Below are 16033 nucleotides of genomic sequence, written 5' to 3'. Positions count from 1 at the left end.
TTCTACTTTGTTGTAATGATCACTGTATCTATGTTTTTCAGGTTCTACAGAGAGTACTACTAGATGGAAGCAGCTGTAATAAACCAGAGATCGTAAAGCAGTAAATTCTACAGGATAGCCTTTATTTGTAGCCTTCAGCCCTTCTTCAGAGCTCCCTCTTCCTCTCCTTTCAGATAGAAAAATGATTTGGAAAAAAAACTACCCAAGATATTTGAAGTTTAATGGGTTAGTCCTCTGTGGGAATGAGCCTCCAATGAAAGATGCTTAACACAAAGAAATTTCCTGTTAATAATGGTTTGTCACTTCAGTGGGGAAGGAATGGCCCAAAGCAGCCTCCTTTTTGACTCCTTGAATTGTATCCTGTCAGTGATAATTTCCACTGCTGAGGTGCTCATTCTAGGCAGCATCTAAAGAAAGTTTTGTATTTCTTTCTGGTGAGTATCTTTTTCAATGTTTTAGCTTACAAAAGATGAGTTAAAAGGCAGGGATATACTGGAAGATGGCTCACCTAGCTGTTATCACTGGCAGTACGATCTGATAGCTTTCCTTGTAGCTCTGGGGTTGGTTAACAGGTTTGGTTAACTCTGGTTGTATGCTCACAGATTAATTTAATGCTCCATCCTCAGTCCTGTTTTAGTCTCAAGCTTCATGTTCTTCCCTGGTGAAGTAATCATCTTCCACACCTTCAGCTACCACCACTATGCTGACAATTACCAAATCCATCTGTCTTGTGTCAAAAACGATATATTTGGCCACCTACTGGGCACCTCCAATGGAATGGTAGGTAGACCTTTGTGAAACATGTATGCTTCCCATTATATTTCTTATTTGGGGATAGCACAAAGATCTATTCCGTCACCAAGGTCAGAAAATTGAGATTCAACTTTCTCTCCTTTTCTCTTATCACCTGTATAAAATCAGGCTCCAAATCCTGAAGAATCTAAGTTCTTCATATTATTTCAAAACATTTGCTCCCATCCTCCTGTTCCCTGCCTTATTTCTTATCCCTCTGATCTCTTACACAGAGTCTACCACCTGTACTGGATGTTTATCTTTTATTTTTTGACCTTTCCAGAATCTAGCCTCTTACTTCCTATTTTGGGGATCCTCTAGTTGTTCCTCCAATACCTATTTCCCTTCTTCCTAGTAGTAGGATTATAATTGCCCACATGGCCACACAGGATCCTGACTTTGTTAGTTTTTCTTGTAGCTAGGTGTGGCTATGTCATGAAGTTCTGGACAATGGCATGTGACTGGAAGAGAGATATGCCACATCCAGGTTGTGCTCTTAAAAGAAAGGAACATGCCATCTCATTTTTCCCCCTTGCTCCTGCTAGCTGGAATGGAAAAGTGATGGTGGGAATCGGAGGAGCCATCTTGGGCTGTGCAATGGAACCCGTGAAGTATTGCAGAGTGAAAAGGCAGAGGGAGGCTGGGCCAGCAATAGCTTCACAAAGAGCTGCCAAACCAACTTGGGCCTTCGTAGGAGGAAGAAATACACTTCGGTTTGTGTCATTGTTAATTTTGGTCTTTGTTACTGTGGCCAGACAGATACCCTAACTAATGCTCTGTTTATGAAGTCATAGCAGCTCATTATTCCTTACTCTGCTACCTGGCTACCAAGGCAAGGGCAAATGGCCTAAAGCTGCCAAGTTGGGATCCCACTGGGGTGATTAGGACTAATTCAGGGCAGTGGTGGCAGCGATGACCTATTGCAGAAGCCTGTCAGATTCATGAGACGGCTGCTGTGCGTACTCCAAACTAGCTATGCTCCTGCCCATTTCCTAGTCTGATCTTCCAGCATCTTGATAACTTGGCGCATTTTTGATACATCTCCAATAAATTTCTCTTTTTATTTAAGTGAGCAGAATAGGTTTATATGACTTGCAACAAAAAAGACTCCAAACTGATGCACCAAATTTCGATTTCACTTTCTTCCAATCTATTCTCTATGCTGCTGCTGATGTGGTGTTTGTAAACTGATTTAATCCTGTATTTTCCCTGCTTAATACTCATCAGTGATTCCCCAGTCATTGCCTCCAGGATAACCTCCTTAGTCAGGCATATGAAGCCTTCCATGATCTGGCCTCCTATGTCTCTCTTGGGACCTGTTGCTACACCTTGTGGTTCAGCCACGCTAAATCACCCAGCTAGCACAATATCTCCACATTGCCTGTATTTCTGCCTGGAATTCCTAACTCCTCCTTCTCATATCTACTTGTCAATTCTTATTCAAGAGACACCTTAGGGTTCCTTACCTCTATAAAGCTTCCCTAACTGCCCCCACACTGGTCATCCGTAGTAGATAGACAACTCTGTCCTTTGGGCTGTACACTGTATCCTGTCCTTAATCATCTTTCTACCACCTCACCAGGACCTCACCTGCCTTCATGTCCGCCTCCACAATATTGCGCTACATTTCTACTTATAGCACCTGTTTTTTTTTAAATGATTAGTGCTTAGTATAGTAGACCTGTATTAAATAAAAGAAAAACATTTGAAAAGTTTAAAAATAAACCGATAGGTGGCAGCAGAGTCCTGCTGTTAAAAGTAACCTTTGCAGTTCTAAACGTTTTTAACCCTCATGAGCCAGCAGGTGGTGCTGTCTGACACCAAAGCGCCACGTCACAACGGATGCGCAATCACTATTTTATGTGAGTGCAGATTTGTATTAAAACCGGAAAGCATGGACACCCAGACAGCTTACTGTCAATGACTGTACTATTCACTGTCTTCAACAAAAGTCAGCTATTCCAGGAAACTCTCGTCCAGAAAGATAAAAATTGCAAGTAACTGTTGTTTGTTTCAGGAAATTCCCCAGAAAACAACCCTTGAGAAAACCAGACTGTTCAACTTTCCCGCTGATAGCGCTGAACAACCTTTTACTCCTCAGGACTCTTCAAAATCCATGGCATTTACTGATCCTTAATTACCACATCACGATCTTTACCAAATTCTGATCAACCTCATGCCCCCACCTTGAAAGACCCACCTTCAATGTTATAAATATCCCAACTTTGGCACCTGGCTTTGAGACACTACTAAGAATCTAGATAGTGTGAACCCAAAATATCTGAGACAGGTCTCAGTCAACTTAGAAAGTTTTTGTTTTTTTGTTTTTTTGTTTTTTGTTTTTTGTTTTTGCCAAGGTTAAGGACGTGCCTCAGGAAGTCCTGACAACATGTGTCCAAGGTGGTTGGGGTACAGCTTGCTTTTATAAATTTTAGGAGAATGAGACATCAATCAATATACGGAAGATTTACATGGTTCGGTCTGGAAGGGTGGGACAATTCGAAGGGTGAGGAGAGAAGAGGAGCTTCCGGGTCACAGGTAGGTTTAAACATATTCTGATTGGGAATTGGTTGAAAGAGTTACGAAAGGAATGTCTGGGTTACCAGGAGGGGTTGTAGAGACCACGGTTTTATCATGAAGATGAAGCCTCCAGGTAGCAGGCTTTAAAGAAAAATAGATTGTAAGTATTTCTTATCAGACTTAAGGTCTGTGTTAATGTTAATGAGGCATGTCCAACCCTCACTTCCCGTCACGGCCTGAGCCAGTCTTTCAGGTTAAATTTTACATGCCCTGGCCAAAGAGTTAGTCCATTCAGATCGTTGCCAGGGGCCTTCAAATTCTATTTTTGGTTTACCGCAGGGGTCTCCTACCCCTGCAATAACTTTACCTAAAGGTATCCTGTTAGGAACCAGGCTGCATAGCGGGAGGTGGGAAGCAGGCAAGTGAGCATTACTGACTGAGCTCCGCCTCCTGTCAGATCAGCAGCAGCTTTAGATTCTCATAGCAGTGCGAACCCTATTGGGAACTGTGCATGTGAGGGATCTAGGTTGTGTGCTCCTTATGAGAATCTAATGTCTGATGATCTGAAGTGGAACAGTTTCATCCCCAAACTATCCCCACCTGACCACCCCATCTGGAGAAAAATTGTCCCATGGAAGCTGTCCCTGGTGCCAAAAAAGGTTGGGGACCAGCAGTTCACAGTAGCCATCTCCCTATGGCGGGGAGCAATAAACTCAACTTTGCCTTATGAAAAGGTTCTTTCACTGGTGTTTGAGAGAAGCCAGCATTTGACAATATATGTCAATCTAAACAAACAAAAGTATTTTAGGGCTTTGCTACTCAGAGTGTGGGGTTGGTTTAAAATGCAGGGTCTCAGGCCCCACCTCAGTCCCGTAGAATCAGAACCCGCATTTTCACAAGATGCCCAGGTGACTGTGTGCACATTGCAGGCTGTGGTCTTGGGCATTATTCTTCTAAAGAATGAGTGCAGGCTGGGCGCGGTGGCTCATGCCTGTAATCCCAGCACTTTGGGAGGCCGAGGTGGGTGAATCACAAGGTCAGGAGTTCGAGACCAGCCTGGTCAACATTTTTAATAGAAACCCCGTTTCTATTAAAAATACAAAAAATTAGCTTGGCGTAGTGGTGAGTGCCTGTAATCCAGCTACTCGGGAGGCTGAGTTACGAGAATCGCTTGAACCTGAGAGGTGGAGGTTGCAGTGAGCCGAGATCACGCCACTGCACTCCAGCCTGGGTGACAGAGCAAGACTCTGTCTAAAAAAAAAAAAAAAAAAGAATGAGTGCAGATGAAAGTTTAAACTTTAAAGAACAGTGGTTTTGTTCTTTTGTTTTTAGTTGGTTTATCACCAACAGAATAGGAGAAAGATTTGGATTAAAATTTCTGCTTTGTTTAAAAATTCTTCAGTTTTGTGACCTGCCTTAAGAGGATGAGTGGGTTTTTCAGGTATATGGGGAAACATTTAACTGCTGAATTCCTTTAGATCATTAAAAACAAAACAAACACAAACCTGCCGGTTTTTCCTAGGAGGCACCTGTGAGGATGTGGGCTTGTATTTCCTAGATACATTTTAAATCCACAAGCATAGTATATTCAGTAGTATCTAGAAAGCTGGTTGATATAAAGGTTTTCTAAATATATATATTTTAAATTTGGATCTGTTATTTATACCACACTTTCTTATGTGTTATATTTGTACCTTTTTTCAGTGGTGAGTCCCATTTGTCTTAATGATTTCTGCTGATATACCAAACAGATGTGATGAAAAGAATAAGTATTTGCCTTCAGAAGGCATGGATTAAAATCCCAGCTCTAGGCTAGGAGTGGTGGCTTATGCCTGTAAGCCCAGTGCTTTGGAAAGCTGAGGTGGGTGAATGGCTTGAGCCCAAGGACATGGTGAAACCTCATCTCTACAAAAAACACAAAAATTAGCTGGGTGTGGTGGTGGGTACCTGTAGTCCCAGCTACACAGAAAGCTGACTGGGGAGGGTCGCATGAGTTGCAGTGAGCCAAGATCACACCACTGTATTCCAGCCTGGGTGACAGAGCAAGGCCGTGTCTAGCAACAAGCAACAACAACAACAACAGGGAAAATCCCAGCTCTGCTTCTTTCCAGCTATGTATCGTGGGCCTATCCCCTTAACCTCTCTGAGCCTCAGTTTTCTCATCCTAAATGGGGAAAATATTATCTATATAAAAGAACTGATTGGGGGATTAAAAGAGAGAGTCTATAATAAAACATCTGTAAACCACATTTGTTTTGTAGTCATTTCTCCTAAACCCTCATGCTGCCATAGCACGTATTACCAAGCAGCACAACGGAGGATATTAATGAATGAAATAATGCATCACCTATTAAGTCATTTTAATAGGAATAGAAGGGAGAGGCAAGAGTTTCTAGAGATGATGATTTACCACTCCCAAATACTGTTTCTTATGGCAGTAAATGGCAACTTTGGAGGTATGGTAGGTATGTGGTTTGGGTCTGGGTTATCTTATATCACACCCCACATTAGCTACCTACCTAACTCTGCATCAGACAGGTTACATGTATTTCATTTAAAGTAGTAACTCAGAAAGTGCACTTATCTTCTGTTGAATTTCCTTTCATGTCAGCCTCTCTAAAAAACCACCTGACCCACTGCTTTTTGCTATTGCTGCTTAAAGAGCTTGTTTCCCCCACCATGATTAGCTCTGTGCCTACACTAAGGCACTCCTACAGATTCTTCAACCTCTTCTCATGTGATGCAGAAAGTACAAAGGAGAGCCCTGGCCGAACTGTCCAGTTTAGTAAAATACCCAGAGGAGTAACTATGTTTATTTAGGGTGTTTCAGAGCTTGCTGCTCTGCCTAGTCTATTGTAAGAGCTCTGAAATTATTAGAGCTTTTCCTAAGAATATCCACACTTGGATGTGACTCAGTCATAGAAAAACAACTGACCCAAGAAACAGAGAGTCTGAGTTTTGGTTCTTAGTTTGTTTTGTTCTTATTGTGTTTTTATTTTGTTGCATGAAACATGAAACCTCAGGTCTTGGGATAGATTTGAGTTCTGACTCAGCCAGTGATAAGTTGTTTGACCTTGGGTGAGTTACTAAACTTCTCTGGGGCTAAATTTCTTCATCTAAGAAGTGGATTAGATACAGCAATATATTATAGTTCGAAGCTTCTGGCTGGACGTTGTGGCTCACGACTGTAATCCCAGCATTTTGGGAGGCTGAGGTGGGAGGATCTCTTGAACCCAGAAGTTCAAGACTAGCCTGGGCAACATGACAAAACCCTGTCTCTACAAAATATACAAAAATTAGTCAGGCATGATGGAGCATGCCTGTAATCCCAGCTACTCAGGAAGCTGAGGTGGGAGGATTGATTGAGCCCAGGAGTTTGAGATTGCAGTGAACCAGGATTGAACCACTATACTCCAACCTGGGCAACAGAGCAAGACCCTGTCTCAAAAAAAAAAAAAAAAAAAAAAAAAAAAAAAGAAAAAGTTTATGTGGAATATGCCAAATAGGTTCAGCCCCAGGTTTTTTCAAGGATCTATTTTTTAAAACTTCTTTGTAGAGATGGGTGTCTCACTATATTGCCCAGGCTGGTCTGGAACTCCTGGCCTCAAATGATCCTCCTTTCTTGGCCTCCCAAAGCACTGGGATTACAGGTGTAAGGCGCTATGCCTGGCCCCCACAAGGGTCTATCTATTGCCCCAGGAAACAGTTGACTGCTCCTAGACCCATTGGGTTGGTAGCTCTAGAGCAGCCATGAACTGTGCAGGTGATTCGGGAAAGTAGAAGATGGTGCTAAAAGAGACCAAGGGACAATCAGCTGACAACACAACCTTCTCACCTCTGTGTTCCTCTGTGAATGCTCTCATTTTAATAACTAGATTGAGTAGTCTTCTCCTCTTCTCCTCTTCCCAAATGAACATTTGCTCTGTCACAATATTTATCTTTGTAAAATGCAAATATGATCATTTTGGTCTTCTCTTTTAAAAGGTTGATAATTTATTGTTAATAGTTTGTGTGTGGCATGACACTTAATGCCTTCAGAATCTGCCCCAGTTTTACATTTACTCTTTGCCCTTTTCTGTATCTCCAAAGCATACCTTCAGACTGTCCACGTAGCACTTGTATATGTCGTCTCAGCCTACCATGCACATCCTCCATGCTGTGACTATTTATATAGGCTACTAATTGTATAGGAAACATACTTCCTTACCACTAGGTAAACTGTTTCTCATACTTCAAGTTCTAACTCAATGATCATCTCCTGTAATCTCTTCATTCCCTCTGCAATTGATCACATTGCATTATAATTTTTTTTAAAAATCATCTAAGCCCATTCAAATGATTTATTTTCAACAAGCATGTAAGCTCAATAATGAGTAACTAAAGGGAACTTATCCAATAAGATGAAGATGGCATCTCTTCTTCTAAGGTTTAGGTTTCAACCAGAATTCCTGAAACATGGAATAGCCCACAACAAGAGCCACTGCTCCCACAACAAAGCCTTGGGCTGCTACACACATGTGGATCATGAATGGACATTTTAGTATTTCCCTTGCTCTTCAATTCATGTAATCCATATGCAACAATTGCTGAAAAGCCCACCATTCTAATGGGGACACTTGGTACCTCTTTAGCTTTTCAGATAAGTTCGGATCCTTGATCTTTTTTATATGAAGAAAAAGCAACACCTGTGCTGGCTGAAATAGTGATTGCCTGGAGAATCTTCCAAGAGTGACAAAACTCTTAACCATCCAACTGACTTCTTGTTGGTTGTTTTTATGCCTCGACCCCTAACCAGCAGATGAGCTTCAGGAAAGGCAGGTTCTTGGTTTTATTCTTCTTTATTTCCTCTATAGTGCCTAGCACACTTCCTTGAACATGGTAGTGCTTAATCAATCAGTGCTTGGTGAATAAACACATACTCTCCAAAGCAAAGTAGGAGAATAGGTCCTTTCACCTTCTCTTGACACATCTGGAAGACTCTTCTTTCATAAATTATTTTTGAAGTTTTCCCTCATTGTTTATTTTGTCAATCTAAAAAAAAAATAACAGAGAGAGAGAGAGCCTCTACAAATAAGTGAATTTTTGGGGGAATGAGCAGAAGGATTATAATCCAGGGCATGCAGGCTATGTTGAATCATGGGCATATCTAGAGAGGCTGGGCAAGAAGAAGCTGTTACAGGCAAAAAGAAAACTTTTATGTAAGTTGTTCTGAAACAAAATCCATCAGCCATAGAGGCTCACTGCAGGAGCTGGTGATTACGCATCAGTAACCCTGACTGTGGGTGGGAAGGTGCCTTCATAGAAGCAACTTAATCCGGATTTTTTGTGTGTGTGTGCTGGCAGAGAGTTCTTGTAATAGTGCTTGTCATAGGCACACATGCATAAAGACCTTCAGTGCACCTTTGTAATAGTTCTGATCTCAAACATACAAGCGTGAGAGCCCCTTCCTCATGACCCTCTGTCTCCGCTTTGCTTTGGGTCTGACGTAAGTGACTCCATCTTAGCATCAGCAGCTTTCACAATTTTAAAGTATTTTATTGGTAGGCAAATTAGGATGAAACCAATAGGGCTAGCAGGCATTAAGGATGGCTTTCTCAAGTGCAAGAGTTGGGAGAGCAGAGTGGGGGTGGTGGAGAAGGGGACAGGATTGTGGTGAATTGAGGAGTAGTGGATGGAGTCACCATGAGCATTCATCTCAGGCCTTCTGTTTGAAAAGGTGCTCCAAGAGGAGGGGACCTTTTAATGTTATCTGAGACTTGATGTTATCTCCAAATGAGATTTATCCATATAATTCCAGGTCTGTGCTAACGGGATTGAAGATGTCCAACACAAGAGTTTAAAATTGCATTCCAGTCCTGGAGGCTCACACTGCTTATAGTATTTTGCAGATTATTATTTTTAAATTGCAATTACCTGATAAACAGCACATACTGGTTGACATCTTTGTATTTTTGGCATAGCTTCTTTTTTTTCTATGTCATAGGATTTTCAAAAAATGGAAGTAACTGATAGCCTCTCTTAACTTATGAGGTTCCTAGGTAAGATAAGCAATGCAAACTAAAACTACCATGAATTACACTGACACACCCACAAAACTGGTAAAAATTTAACATGGAGGGCATACCAAATATTGGTGAGAATGTAGAGAACTGCAAACTCTCATGTGATTGTTATAAGAATTTAAATTGCATATCTACAACTATCTGATCTTTGACAAACCTGACAAAAACAAGCAATGGGGAAAGGATTCCCTATTTAATAAATGGTGCTGGGAAAACTGGCTAGCCATATGTAGAAAGCTGAAACTGGATCCCTTCTTTACACCTTATACAAAAATTAATTCAAGATGCATTGAAGACTTAAATGTTAGACCTAAAACCATAAAAACCCTAGAAGAAAACCTAGGCATTACCATTCAGGACATAGGCATGGGCAAGGACTTCATGTCTAAAACACCAAAAGCAATGGCAACAAAAGCCAAAATTGACAAATGGGATCTCATTAAACTAAAGAGCTTCTGCACAGCAAAAGAAACTACCATCAGAGTGAATAGGCAACCTACAAAATGGGAGAAAATTTTCGCAACCTACTCATCTGACAAAGGGCTAATATCCAGAATCTACAATGAACTCAAACAAATTTATAAGAAAGAAACAAACAACCCCATCAAAAAGTGGGCAAAGGACATGAACAGACACTTCTCAAAAGAAGACATTTATGCAGCCAAAAAACACATGAAAAAATGCTCACTATCACTGGCCATCAGAGAAATGCAAATCAAAACCACAATGAGATATCATCTCACACCTGTTAGAATGGTAATCATTAAAAAGTCAGGAAACAACAGGTGCTGGAGAGGATGTGGAGAAATAGGAACACTTTTACACTGTTGGTGGGACTGTAAACTAGTTCAACCATTGTGGAAGTCAGTGTGGCCATTCCTCAGGGATCTAGAACTAGAAATACCATTTGACCCAGCCATCCCATTACTGGGTATATACCCAAAAGACTATAAATCATGCTGCTATAAAGACACATGCACACGTATGTTTATTGCGGCACTATTCACAATAGCAAAGACTTGGAACCAACCCAAATGTCCAACAAGGATAGACTGGATTAAGAAAATGTGGCACATATACACCATGGAATACTATGCAGCCATAAAAAATGATGAGTTCATGTCCTTTTTAGGGACATGGATGAAATTGGAAATCATCATTCTCAGTAAACTATCACAAGAACAAAAGACCAAACACTGCATATTCTCACTCATAGGTGGGAATTGAACAATGAGAACACATGGACACAGAAAGGGGAACATCACACTCTGGGGACTGTTGTGGGGTGGGGGGAGGGGGGAGGGATAGCTTTAGGAGATATACCTAATGCTAACTGATGAGTTAATGGGTGCAGCACACCAACATGGCACATGTATACATATGTAACTAACCTGCACATTGTGCACATGTACCCTAAAACTTAAAGTATAATAATAATAAAATAAAATTAAAAAAAAGAATTTAAATTGACAAAAATCTTCGAAAAACAAATTTTTATTATATAGCACAATTGAATATATACATACCTATGGCCCAGAAATTTTGCTCTAGGATATACATCTTGGAGAAATGCTAGCATATATTCACTAAGAAAAATGAATAAGAATGTACTTAGCAGCATTGTTTGTAATAGCACTAAAATGGAAATTATTCCAAGCCCGTAATACTGGAATAGATGAATAAATTTCAGTAAAATCGTAAAACAGAATATTTTATAGCAATGAAACTGAAGTCTGAAGTTACAGAAAACAATATGGTTGAATCTCACAAAATGCTGGGTGAAAGAAGTAAGCTTAACAAATACGTGGATATATATATGAAGTTGAGCAGTAGCCAATATTAAACTATATTATCTAGGGTTTTATATGTAGAAGGTAAAACTATTAAGAAAACATTAAAAAGCAAAATAAAACAAAACAAAAGTCACGATAATAGTAATACTTCTAGCAACTTCTGAGATGGTAATGTTCCATTTCTCGATCTGATGGTCCCTATATGGATGTTTGCTATATAATTTCTTATCAAAATTGAATATATATGTTTTATGTTTCTGTTATATTGCACAATAAATAAATTTAAAAATTCAACATGTGTTTCGTATATTAAAATTTTAATTTGGGCTGGGTGCAGAGGTTTATGTCTGTAATCCCAGCATTTTGGGAGATTGAGGCAGGTGGATTGCTAGAGTCCAAGAGTTCAAGATCAGCCTGGACAACATGGCAAAATCCCGTCTCTACAAAAAATAAGAAAATTAGCCGGGTGTGGTGGTGTGCACCTGGGGTTCCAGATACCTGAGAGGCTGAGGCAGGAGGATCACTTGAGTCAGGGAGGTCAAGGCTGCAGTGAGTTATGATTGCACCACTGCACTGTAGCCTTGGTAACAGAGCGAGATCCTATCTCAAAAAAATTGATTTGTGTTTCTTTTAGCCTAGGTTTAATATTAACCAAATAATACATAAAAGTTATCTTTGTATGTAAGTTAAACATCATTAGAATCTGCTAAGTGAGATATAAAGAGAAAAATAATCAAAGAAAATAGGGTCTGGAGGTCAAGTAGGCAGTTAAATGAAGAAAGTGGAATGTAATGATAAGAATAGGGTGGAGAGTCTGGTCTTAAACATGAAGACTGTTTGCCTAGAAGGCTTTTGTATACTTGCTGGTCCTTGGCTGGTGGCTGGGTCAGGGCAGCTGTAACCCCACGGGCAGGCACGCACAAGGAGAAATTGGTGCAGGTTAAAGAGAGTTATCTGGGTAGAAAAGAAGGAATGACAAGGATGTTCTCCTGCTGTGTTTCTCAGGCCTTTCTTTGACTCTAGATCAAAGCATCTCAGTTTTGCTTCAATCTCTCAATCAGAAATAGCAGTAAGAATTCCTTTAGCCTTCTTGCAGCTCTGTCCTAAGTGTCTAGAGGCTGCCTCCGACCATCTCTAGGGTTAAGGTACTCAAATACTCACTACCATGTTAAAGAAAGTTATAGACCCTGCACTTACATATTACAATCACTACTTCCTAATGGTCTTTTGATTCACATTTATTTTTGAAGGATGAGTTTTTCTGTGACAGTCACAAAAATTCCAGATTTAGACTCTTCAGTTTGGGATCACCACTCCATAATATAATACCAGACATCACCTAAAGGTATGTGCTCCGTGCTATGTTGCAAAGCATGGGGAGGGTGGTTTTTTGAGGCTGCTACACAATGTAGAGAGACTCCATTCTTCTCACTTTAGCCCTTGCCTATTCTTGTCCGGCTGTTACCATTCACTCACTCACTCATCCACTCATTGCACAAATAATTTCAACACCACAATATTTTCAAGATCCTCGTTAGGCACAAGTCTCCTGAATATTTGTGGAGAACTCCTGAAAGACCTCAACATTTGAGGGATAATGGTATCTTGGTGCAGCCTCAAGGCCCATGCTGGACAATGTTAAACACATTTAGGGGAAAGATAGGTCTTTTTGAGATCCTCCATAAGCTCATAGGAACTAACTGTGTCAGTGGTGACAAATGCAGGTCCTTTGCCTTAATCTGACATTAACTTTCTTTTCCTGCTTCTTTTTTTACTTTGGATGGGAGAAAGAAAGTCAAAGTGCCCACATTCCATGCCAGGGCTCTGGCCTCACAGTCCTGGCTGTAGCCTCTGACCTACCATAGCACCTGCCTGGCTAGTGGGCACTGATTTTGCATCACAGCTTGACCCTGCCTGAGGCCACCATACCATGCTCTTCAGCAGAGCCTTGTGGTCTCTGATGTTAGATAGTAAAATAACAATGATGATGACAAGAGGGCTTTTTGGGATCCCTAGGTCTGTCCTTTGGTTCTGTGCTACTGTCTTATTCAAGTCATCCAGGGTGGAGTCCATTTTTTCCTTCTGGCAATTTCTGCATCATTCTGTACCCAAAGAACTGCCTGACTTTGAACTTTTCTAAAAGCAAGGAGGCTTCTAGGAAGAGATGTGGCATGGATATAAAAATTTGTGATTGCAAAAATAAACTCATATGGTCAAATGATTTTCAACAGGGTGCCAAGACTACACAATGGGTGTCTTATTCTATTTTGTATTCCTATAAAGGAATACCTGAGGCTGGGTAATTTATAAAGAAAAGAGGTTTATTTGGCTCATGGTTCTGCAGGCTGTATAAGAAGCATGGTGCAGGATTCTGCTTCTGGTGAGGACCTCAGGAAACTTCCACACAGAAGGTTAAGGGGAGCCAGCATGTCATATGGCAACAGAGAGAGCAAAAGAGAGAGGAAAGAGGTGCTAAGCTCTTTTTAACAATCATATCTCATGGGAACTAATAGAGGGACAACTCACTCGTTACTGTGAGGAGGACACCAAGTCACTCATGAGGGATTCACCCCCATGACCAAAACACCTCCCACTAGGCCCACTGCTACCATTGGGGATCAAAGGTTAACATGATATTTGGAGGGGACACACATCCAAATTATGTTATTCTGCTCCTGGTCTCCCAAATCTTGTGTCCTTCTCACATTGCAAAATGCAATCATCCCTTCCCAATAATCCCCAAAAGTCTTAACTTGTTCCAGCATCAACTCAAAAGTCCAAAGTCTCATCTGAGGCTTAAGGGAAGTTTCTCACAACTGTGAGTCTCTAAAATTAAAAACAAGTTATTTATTTCCAAGATATAACGGGGGTACAGGCATTGGGTAAACATTCCCATTCCAAAAAGGAAAAATTGGCCAAAGGAAAGGGGCAAGAGGCCTCACGCAATTCTGAAACCCAGCAGGACAGACATTAAATCTTAAAGGTACAGAATGCTCTCACTTGACTCCATGTCTCACATCCTGGGCACAATGGTAGAAGGGGTGGGCTCCCAAGGCCTTGGGCATCACTGTCCCCATGGCTTTGTTGAGCATAGCCCCTGTGGCTGCTCCCAGGGGTTGGGATGTGGTGCCCATGGTTTTTCTAGACTGAAGGTGCATGCTGTTGGTGGTGCTACCATTCTGGGGTATGAATGGCAGTGGCCCTGCTCCCAGGGCTCTACCAATCAGTGCCCCAGTAAGGATGCTTTCTTGGGGCTCCAACCCCACATTTCCCCCTAGGCACTTCCCTAGTAAAGGCTTTTTGCAGATAGGCTTCTGCCTGGGCACTCAGGCTTTCCAATACATCCTTTGAAATCTAGGTGGAAGCTGACAAGCCTCCACGGCTTTTGCCTCTGTGTGCCTGCAGACTTACCACCATGTTGAAGCTGCCAAGGCTTATGGCTTGTGCCCTCTGGAGCAGCAGCCCAAGCAGTCCCTGGGACCCTTTGAGCTGGGGATGGAGGCAGAGCAGCAGGAAAGCAGCATCCAACAGGGCAGTGGCACCCTAGGCAGTTCCCCTGAAGCCATTCTGTCTTAGGACATGGGGCCTGTGATGGAGGGGTGGCCTTGAAGATTTCTGAAATGTCAGGGTCTTTTTCTCATTGTCTTGACCATCAGCATCTGGCTCCCTTTTATTATTGCCAATCTCTCTAGCAAGTGGTGACTCCAAGCCTCCTTGGATTCCTCTCTTTGAAAATGCTCTTTCCTTCTCTACCACACCTCTGCCACACCTTGTCTACCACACAGTGGGCTGTGAATTTGCCAAATTTTTATGTTCTGATTTCCTATTCATTATCAGTTCCAACTTTAGGTAATTTCTTTGCTCCCAAAACCGACCCTAGGTTGTTAGAAGCAGACGTGACTCTTCTCGAATGTTTTGCTGCTTAGAAATTTCTTCTGCCAGATACCCTAAGTCATCAATCTAAAATTCAGCCTACCGCAAAGTCCTAGGACATGGACACAGTGCAGCCAATTTCTTTGCTAGGGCATAACAGGGTGACATTTACTTTAGTTCCCTATAAGTTTCTCATTTTCATCTGAGACTTCATCAATATAGCCTTCATTGTCCCTAGCTCTATCAGCATTTTGATCACAACCATTTAACCAGTCTCTGAGAAGTTCCAAGCTTTCTCTCTTCTTCCTGTCTTCTTCAGAGTCCTCCAAACTCTTCCAACTTCTGCCCATTACCCTGTTTTCAAAACTGCTTCCACATTTTCAAGTTTCTTTATAGTAACACCCCATTTCTTGGTACCAATTTTCTGTTGTAGTTCATTTTGCACTGCTATAAATAAATATGTGAGGCTGGGTGATTTTTAAAAGAAAAAAGGTTAATTTGGCTCACAGTTCTACAGCCTGTACCAGAGGCATGGCACCAGCATCTACTTTCTACTTCTTGTAAGGGCCTCAGGAAGCTTACAATCATGGCAGAAGGTAAAAGGGCTGCAGGCATCATATGGCAAGACAGAGAGCAAGCAAGAGAAAGGAGGGAGATGCCAGGCTCATTTTAAAAATCAGATCTTGTGAAAACAAATAGAGAACTCACTCATTACCCTGGAGACTACTGTATTAGTCTGTTCTCATGCTGCTGATAAAGACATATCCATGACTGGGCAATTTACAAAATAAAGAGGTTTAATGGACACACAGTTCCACGTGGCTTGGGAGGGCTCACAATCATGGTGGAAGGTGAAAGGCACATCTCACATGGCTGCAGACAAGAGAAGAGAACCTGTGCAGGGAAATTCTCCTTTATAAAATGATCAGATTTTGTGAGACTTATTCACCATGATGAGAATAGCATGGGAAAGACCCGCCCACATGGTTCAGT

The 16033-nt window shown here is 41.4% G+C and overlaps 1 pseudogene; it reads right to left on the bottom strand.

The window, feature by feature from the left end:
- Positions 1-45: 45 nt before the first annotated feature.
- LOC129393496 (HIG1 domain family member 1A, mitochondrial-like) lies at positions 46-14301 on the bottom strand (annotated as a pseudogene).
- Between the last annotated feature and the right edge of the window lie 1732 nt (positions 14302-16033).

This window comes from Pan paniscus, chromosome 10 (genome assembly GCF_029289425.2).
Source record: "Pan paniscus chromosome 10, NHGRI_mPanPan1-v2.0_pri, whole genome shotgun sequence".
In the NCBI taxonomy this organism is placed as follows: Eukaryota; Metazoa; Chordata; class Mammalia; order Primates; family Hominidae; genus Pan; species Pan paniscus.
The sequence above is the reverse complement of the archived record's forward strand: the minus strand, read 5'-3'. Positions and strand labels throughout refer to the sequence as shown.